Source organism: Quercus suber, unplaced genomic scaffold (assembly GCF_002906115.3).
Source record: "Quercus suber isolate HL8 unplaced genomic scaffold, Cork oak 2.0 scaffold_357, whole genome shotgun sequence".
NCBI lineage: Eukaryota > Viridiplantae > Streptophyta > Magnoliopsida > Fagales > Fagaceae > Quercus > Quercus suber.
In genome coordinates this window covers 311,478-318,011 of record NW_027069809.1, presented here as the reverse complement: position 1 = coordinate 318,011, position 6,534 = coordinate 311,478, and the positions used below count along the sequence as shown (strand labels likewise).

Below are 6,534 nucleotides of genomic sequence, written 5' to 3'. Positions count from 1 at the left end.
AAAATATGTGTTTCAATAAAAGTGTACAAAATAGAATTGGTTATTGCTCCAATAATACGCGTGTGTGTTTGGATTGATTTCCTTTATTTTATTAAATTCTTAATTTATTAAATGTGTACCATATATTTTAACAAATACTAGAATTTTCAAATAAAATTCTGATGTAAATTAAGATAATCAAAGGATAAATAGAAGGTTATCCCATAATTATGAACCAATAATTACGCTTCAAATAATGTTTTCTAGAATAAGTCATTTTTCCTAAAATTATATTTTTGGAATACTATCTCATTTTCTTATATTTGGTAGTAGCCTCAAAATGAGATAAAGTTATTTTTCAATAGTTTTCATATTATCTCTTAACTTTTTTTGTTTAGTTTGATGTGAAAAATAATCTCTAAAATATAAGTAATATTTTAATAGAATTTTTTGTTGACTAAAAAAAGTTTTTCTTTGAATTATTTTTTTAATACCACCAAATACAAGAAAACATAGAAAATTATCTTCACAAGAGGTTTCCATCTAAAAAACAGATTAGGTCAATTTAATCCTGGCTAAAAATATTGAAGTTTTGTACTTTCCATAGAGGAAGACTTCTTGTTACAGCATCTTTAAGCTTTCTTATTTTATTATTATTATTATTTTTGGTAAAATACAGTTGACACCCCTGGGACCAATGCCAGCTAAGTCCAATTTTTTTTAAAATAGACTAACTTGGTCCTTAAATCCAACTTGGACCCTAAACCGGTACTAATTTTTCTCCTCTCTCATAGAGATTAATGACCAAGTTGGTCAATTTTGAAAAGTTTTGAACATAATTGATATTAGCTCAAAACTTAGAAGTATTAATATTTTATCTTTTTCTTTTTTTCAAGGCTAGAATCATATGTTAGCATATGACGTGTAAGTATGTGATGTAACATTGTACATAGAGGTTCTTTATACATTTTCCCTCAACAAAATGAAAAATGCTAGGACCACAACTTTTGCTACAACTTGTTCATGTGGTAAGTTGTGAGTGATGGAGTAAAAGTAGTGGGTTCATGTGGGTTCACAATTCCATTACTCACAACTTGCCACATAAATAAGTTGTAACAAAGTCATGGTAAAAGTTGTAATCCTAGTATTACTCAAACAAAATTCCTTCCTCATGTTATAGGCTAAATTATTAACCTCAAAAAAAATGTTTAGACCCAAAAGATGAAATTAAAAAAAAAAAAAAATATATATATATATATTAAAAAAATTAATACATTTCATGGCAAATGAGTTTTATATTAGCAGTATTATTATCCACATTTAAAAAAAAAAAAAAAAAAAAAAAGGTTCGTTTAACAGTGAAATTGGGATAGCACTTGCCTTATCATTCATCGCACGAAATTTCCCATTGTCAAACAGCTAGCAAGAAAGTTACTTAGTATGGTTGTAACTTGTAATGTCATTTACCCAAAAAAAGAGAAGTATGGTTGAAATATCAAAGTCATTTGCAGATTTGACAAAAAGTTAGGAATTTAATTTTTATTTTCAATAATGCCATTTTACCCTTAAAATTTGTGATTCATAAACACTGTAACATATTTATATTTTATACAATCTTGATACTTAAAAGTTTATCTATTATTCACTGCAAAGAAAAGAAAAGAAAAGTTTATTTGTTATTTTCAATATTTTTCATATTGCCTCTTAATTTTCTTTATTTAGTTTGATGTGAAAAATAATCTCTAAAATATAAGTATTAATATTTTAATAGAATTTTTTGTTGACTAAAAAAATTTTTCTTTGAATTCTTTTTTTTAATACTACCAAACACAAGAAAACACAAAAAATTATCTTCACAAGAGGTTTCATCTAAACAAACAGATTAGGTCAATCTAATCCTAGCTAAAAATATTGAAGGTTTGTACTTTTCAATTCATAGAGGAAGACTTCTTGTTACAACATCTTTCTTTATTATTATTATTATTATTATTATTATTGGTATAATATAGTTAACACCTCTGGGACTAATGCCAGCTAAGCCCAATTTTTTTTTTTTTAAAATATTCCAATTTTTTTTCAAGGCTAGAATTATATGTTAGCATATGACGTGTAAGCATGTGACGCAACATTGTACATAGAGGTTCTTTATACATTTTAACTTTTGCTACAATTTGTTCATGTGGTAAGTTGTAAGTGATGAAGTAAAATTGATGGGTCCATTGGAGTCCGTAATTTCACTACTCACAACTTACCACATAAATAAGTTGTGACAAAGTTATGGTAAAATTGTAGTCCTAACATTATTCAAACAGAATTCCTCCTGTGTTTTAGGCTAAATTATTAACCTCAAAAAAAAAAAATGTTTAGACCCAAAAATGAAATTATAAAAAATAAAAAATAAAAAAAAAAACCTTATCAATACCAAATAAAAAATAAAAAAATTCTATCGCATTCTGTACGCCAAAGAGAAAAGAAAACGAAACCTGCTTGACCGCATGGATTCAAATCTAATGAGACCCGTAACTCCACAGCCTCCTTAAGGCGGCGATGGTGGTTTCTTTGCTATTCTCAGTCTTCTTATCCTTCATCGCCATCTTCGTCGTAGTATTATATACATGTTAGAGATATATTAGCCTATTAGCATAAGCCCAAGCCTAATTTTATTTTGTGTGCAAGTCAAGTCTCCTACTTGTACTAGAAGTCTATTAGTCTGGGGTTTAGTCTACTCTATATATACACATGTTATAATTCATTGTAATACATGATTTGTACTACACTATAATATATTATTGATGTAGCCTTTTAGGGTTTCCTCTGTGGATTTAGGCCGTTAGGCTGAACCACGTAACCCTCGTATATTATTGTATTTTATATTTTATGCTTTCACTTCCATATCCATACTATCATATACAACATGGTGTATCAATGGTAATATTTAACATGGTATCTGAGCCACCTTCTTGTGGCCATGGTTTTCTGTTCTTGCGGTACATTTAAGAGCAATCTTTGTCTTCATTGGTTTTTTTTTTTCGTTGCGTTCATCTTCTTTGGCTTCCTACTACTGCCGTCAAAACTCTCCAGTATAGTCAAGCCACCATTAGAAGTCACATCAACACTGCAAGACCATTGCCTTCCTCAAACTATCGCAACAGAGCCAAACTTCATTCAAGGGATCTTCTCAACCTTATCAAATCTCAATATTTCATCAAACTTCCATCTTGAGTTTAAGAGGGGGTATTAGAGATATATTAGCCCATTAGCATAGGCCCAAGCCTAATTCTATTTTGTGTGCAAACCAAGTCTCCTACTTGTACTAGAAGTCTATTAGTCTAGGGTTTAGTCTACTACATATATACAGGTTATGATTCATTGTAACACAAAATTTGTACTACACTATAATATATTATTAATGTAGCCCTTTAGGGTTTCCTCCGTAAATGTAGGCCGTTAGGCTAAACTATATAACCCTCGTGTGTTATTGTGTTTTATATTTTATATTTTCTCTTCCGCATCCATACTATCATATTTAACATGGTGTATTAATGCTAATATTTAACAATATCAAACTATATCAACTCTTAACACAATATATAAATATTCCACCGCCACCACTTTGTTCATCATTGCACCATCATGGGTCACCAATCCATCACATTCTCTCTCACATTGATTTAAATAGTGTTTACTTTAGCATCTGATCCTTCATATCATCTGTTTTATCATCTTCTATGCCTGATTTTCAGTTCCTAAAACTACGTTGATTTCAGCATTTTCTTTCTGCAATGCGCATTATCATTTTGTGTGAATTGTGATTCTACTTCAATATCGATTCGACATTAGGCAATATTTTTAATAATAATATCTATAACATATCAAATTCTATATTTTACTCTTTTTTTTTTTTTTAAAATATGAAAAATGTAATTTTATTAAAACGAAAATAAATTTAATATATCCTGAGCCAAAATAAATTCAACCATATTGGAATTTTCCTCTATTCATGTTACATAATTGTCAATATTTTTGACGTATTAAGTCAAGATATGTACTGGGTTATTGCTCGTCGTTTAATATGGGAAATAATTATGCATTTGAACTCTAACAGCTTGCTCTGTGTCCCTCAATGACATTTTCAATAACCACTACCCTTAAAGCATCAATAACAATTTGTGAGTTACTCTCTACCACCAAATCTCTAATGCTAACGTCCCAAGCAAAACTTACCCCTTCCTCTAACACCTTTGCTTCAATCTCTAGAGGGCCTAAATGGGCATACAATTTCTTACTCAAAGCAGCCTCCACCCTCTCTGTGTAATCACGTAGAACAACTCCTATTCCAACAGAGTTGCCCCATCTACGTTAAGCTTGAACTAAGGCTCAACCGGAAGTGACCAGTGGACTACGTCCTTGCCCACCTAATGGGATATTCTTAAGTTGGTGGTACTTGATTTGATGTTAAATATGACTTATTAACGAAGCACGCTTTATTATTTTTTTTTTAGAAGGAGCATGCTTTATGCTTCTAGTTTAATAATTGAATTGATATTTGTTTCTCAGAAAAAAAAAATGGTATTTCATCATTTATTCTGATATAAATCTTTAGCTGTAAAACGCGTTTGTAAAACGCGGCCTTAGGTCCAAAAAACGCGGCCATAGGCCAATTTGGCCTATAGCCGCGTTTTTTCTAGCCGCGTTTTCAAGTGTGGCCCAAGCCCCGTGACTATAGGCCGGAGGGGGTCTATGGCCGCACTTTCTAAACGCGGCCTAAGACCAGGTCCTATGGCCGCGTTTAAAACGCGGCCATAGCCTCTCACCTTAGGCCGCGTTTGAAACGTGGCCATAGGTGAAAGCTATAGCCGCATTTTTTGAATGCGGCTATAGGACATATTTTTAGCCGCGTTTAAAAACGCGGCTATAGCCTTTTTTTTTTTTTTTTTTTTTTTTTTTTTTTTTTTTTTTAAATAAATATTTTTGTCAATTCCTTGTCTTTCTACTATGCATAATTTGATATTATATTATATTATAGCTCACCAAATTTATGGGTGTATTTATTGATAATTTGATATGCATGCACTGAAAGCATCCCATGCATTTTAGAATAGGGTGGCAAAGAACATTAGATATCTTTAAATTGGGTCAAGGCTTTGCTAAAGATAAAACCATCTAATATTCATGTTTTTGTTTTTGTTTTGTGTTAGAACTACCATAAGAGAGATAAATTCCTTGTTTCAGCTAGGATCTAGTTGGATTGCATTGGGGTTCACCTTTGTCTTTTGTCTTAGATTTTCATGTTTGTTGGCATGCTGTGGATGATACTGTATTCTTGGATTATGTGCTCTGTTTGCAGGCAATCCTTCACAAAGCATCTGCAGGTTATCCAACTAAATACATCATTATAGAAAAGTTTAAGCCACATCAACCATTTTTGTCATGGAAGTATCACCTTGATTAATGGTAGACTGACATTGAAATCACTTCTTCAGGGACATGGTTGCAACTTTTTGAGTTTCTAGGACCAAGAACCTATAAGTATTGCAACTTTTGACCTATAAGTATTGCTTTTTTTTTTTGCAAGTAGTAAATGTAAAATTTAATGGTTTATGATTCATGTCAATAACTGATTTTGTGCCCTTGGTTCAAAGATCACAAGTTATTGCATCTATCTCTTTTAACTTTTCTTGCAAAAGGAAATAATGTATTCTAATTCAAACATTACATCATTAGTGCTGCTAGAATTTGGAAATCTTTCTAACCTTTTTCCAGGATCTGCACGTATTAATTTAAACTTAAGGGTAATGAGCGTATTTTGTGTTTTGTACCATTTGTGTCTATATACTGGAAGTTTTGTATTTATCTAAATATATTATTCTTTAAGTTTTGTGACATTTATTTGGCACTAGTGTAAAAAGAATTACCATGTGTGATAATGTGTCCTCTAATCTATGTAACCTTGATCTTTGGTTTTGTAGTTATTTCGAAAAGTGGGGCTGGACAGTTGGATCTTCTTATATTGGATACGCTATATAAGGTTAGTCAAATCTTTTTCAAATACTCATAATGGGTAGAGGAACAACTAAACACATCACTAACGTTGAATTGGAGGATGTGCATGAGGTGTAATGAAAAGATATACACAATGGAAATCTGGACACTTAAATAGACAAAATTTAAGGAAAATGTTTGTGGGCATTTGTACTACACGCACGCCTCATCAACACCACACGCACTGCCCATGCAGCGCCACATGCACTGCCCATCAAATACGTATTTATATGCAAATTATGTGCATAGTTTTCAACTTCCTCATTATTGAAGATATTAGTCTATCATGTGCCCATTTTAACCTTCATAACTCTTCATGGAAGGTTTTTTGCAGCTCTTTGTCTGCGTGCGTGTATTGTGTAGGTCTGTTTGAGTAGTTTATTTGTTTATTCTTATGTGTGCATGTGTTTCTATTTGTGTTTCTGTNCTTAGCTGCTTTTGCCCACGGACAGAAAAGAGGAAGCACATTCTTATAATATAATCTTAGTGGGGACAAAAGATTAATATAAGTCT

At 31.6% G+C, this 6,534-nt stretch overlaps 1 long non-coding RNA gene across 1 annotated transcript; it reads left to right on the top strand.

Annotated features, from left to right (window-relative positions):
• Positions 1-4,825: 4,825 nt before the first annotated feature.
• Positions 4,826-6,145, top strand: LOC136061845 (uncharacterized). The gene is made up of 2 exons (XR_010623704.1): positions 4,826-5,508; positions 5,949-6,145. It is a non-coding gene; the product is annotated as an uncharacterized LOC136061845 (long non-coding RNA).
• Positions 6,146-6,534: the final 389 nt, after the last annotated feature.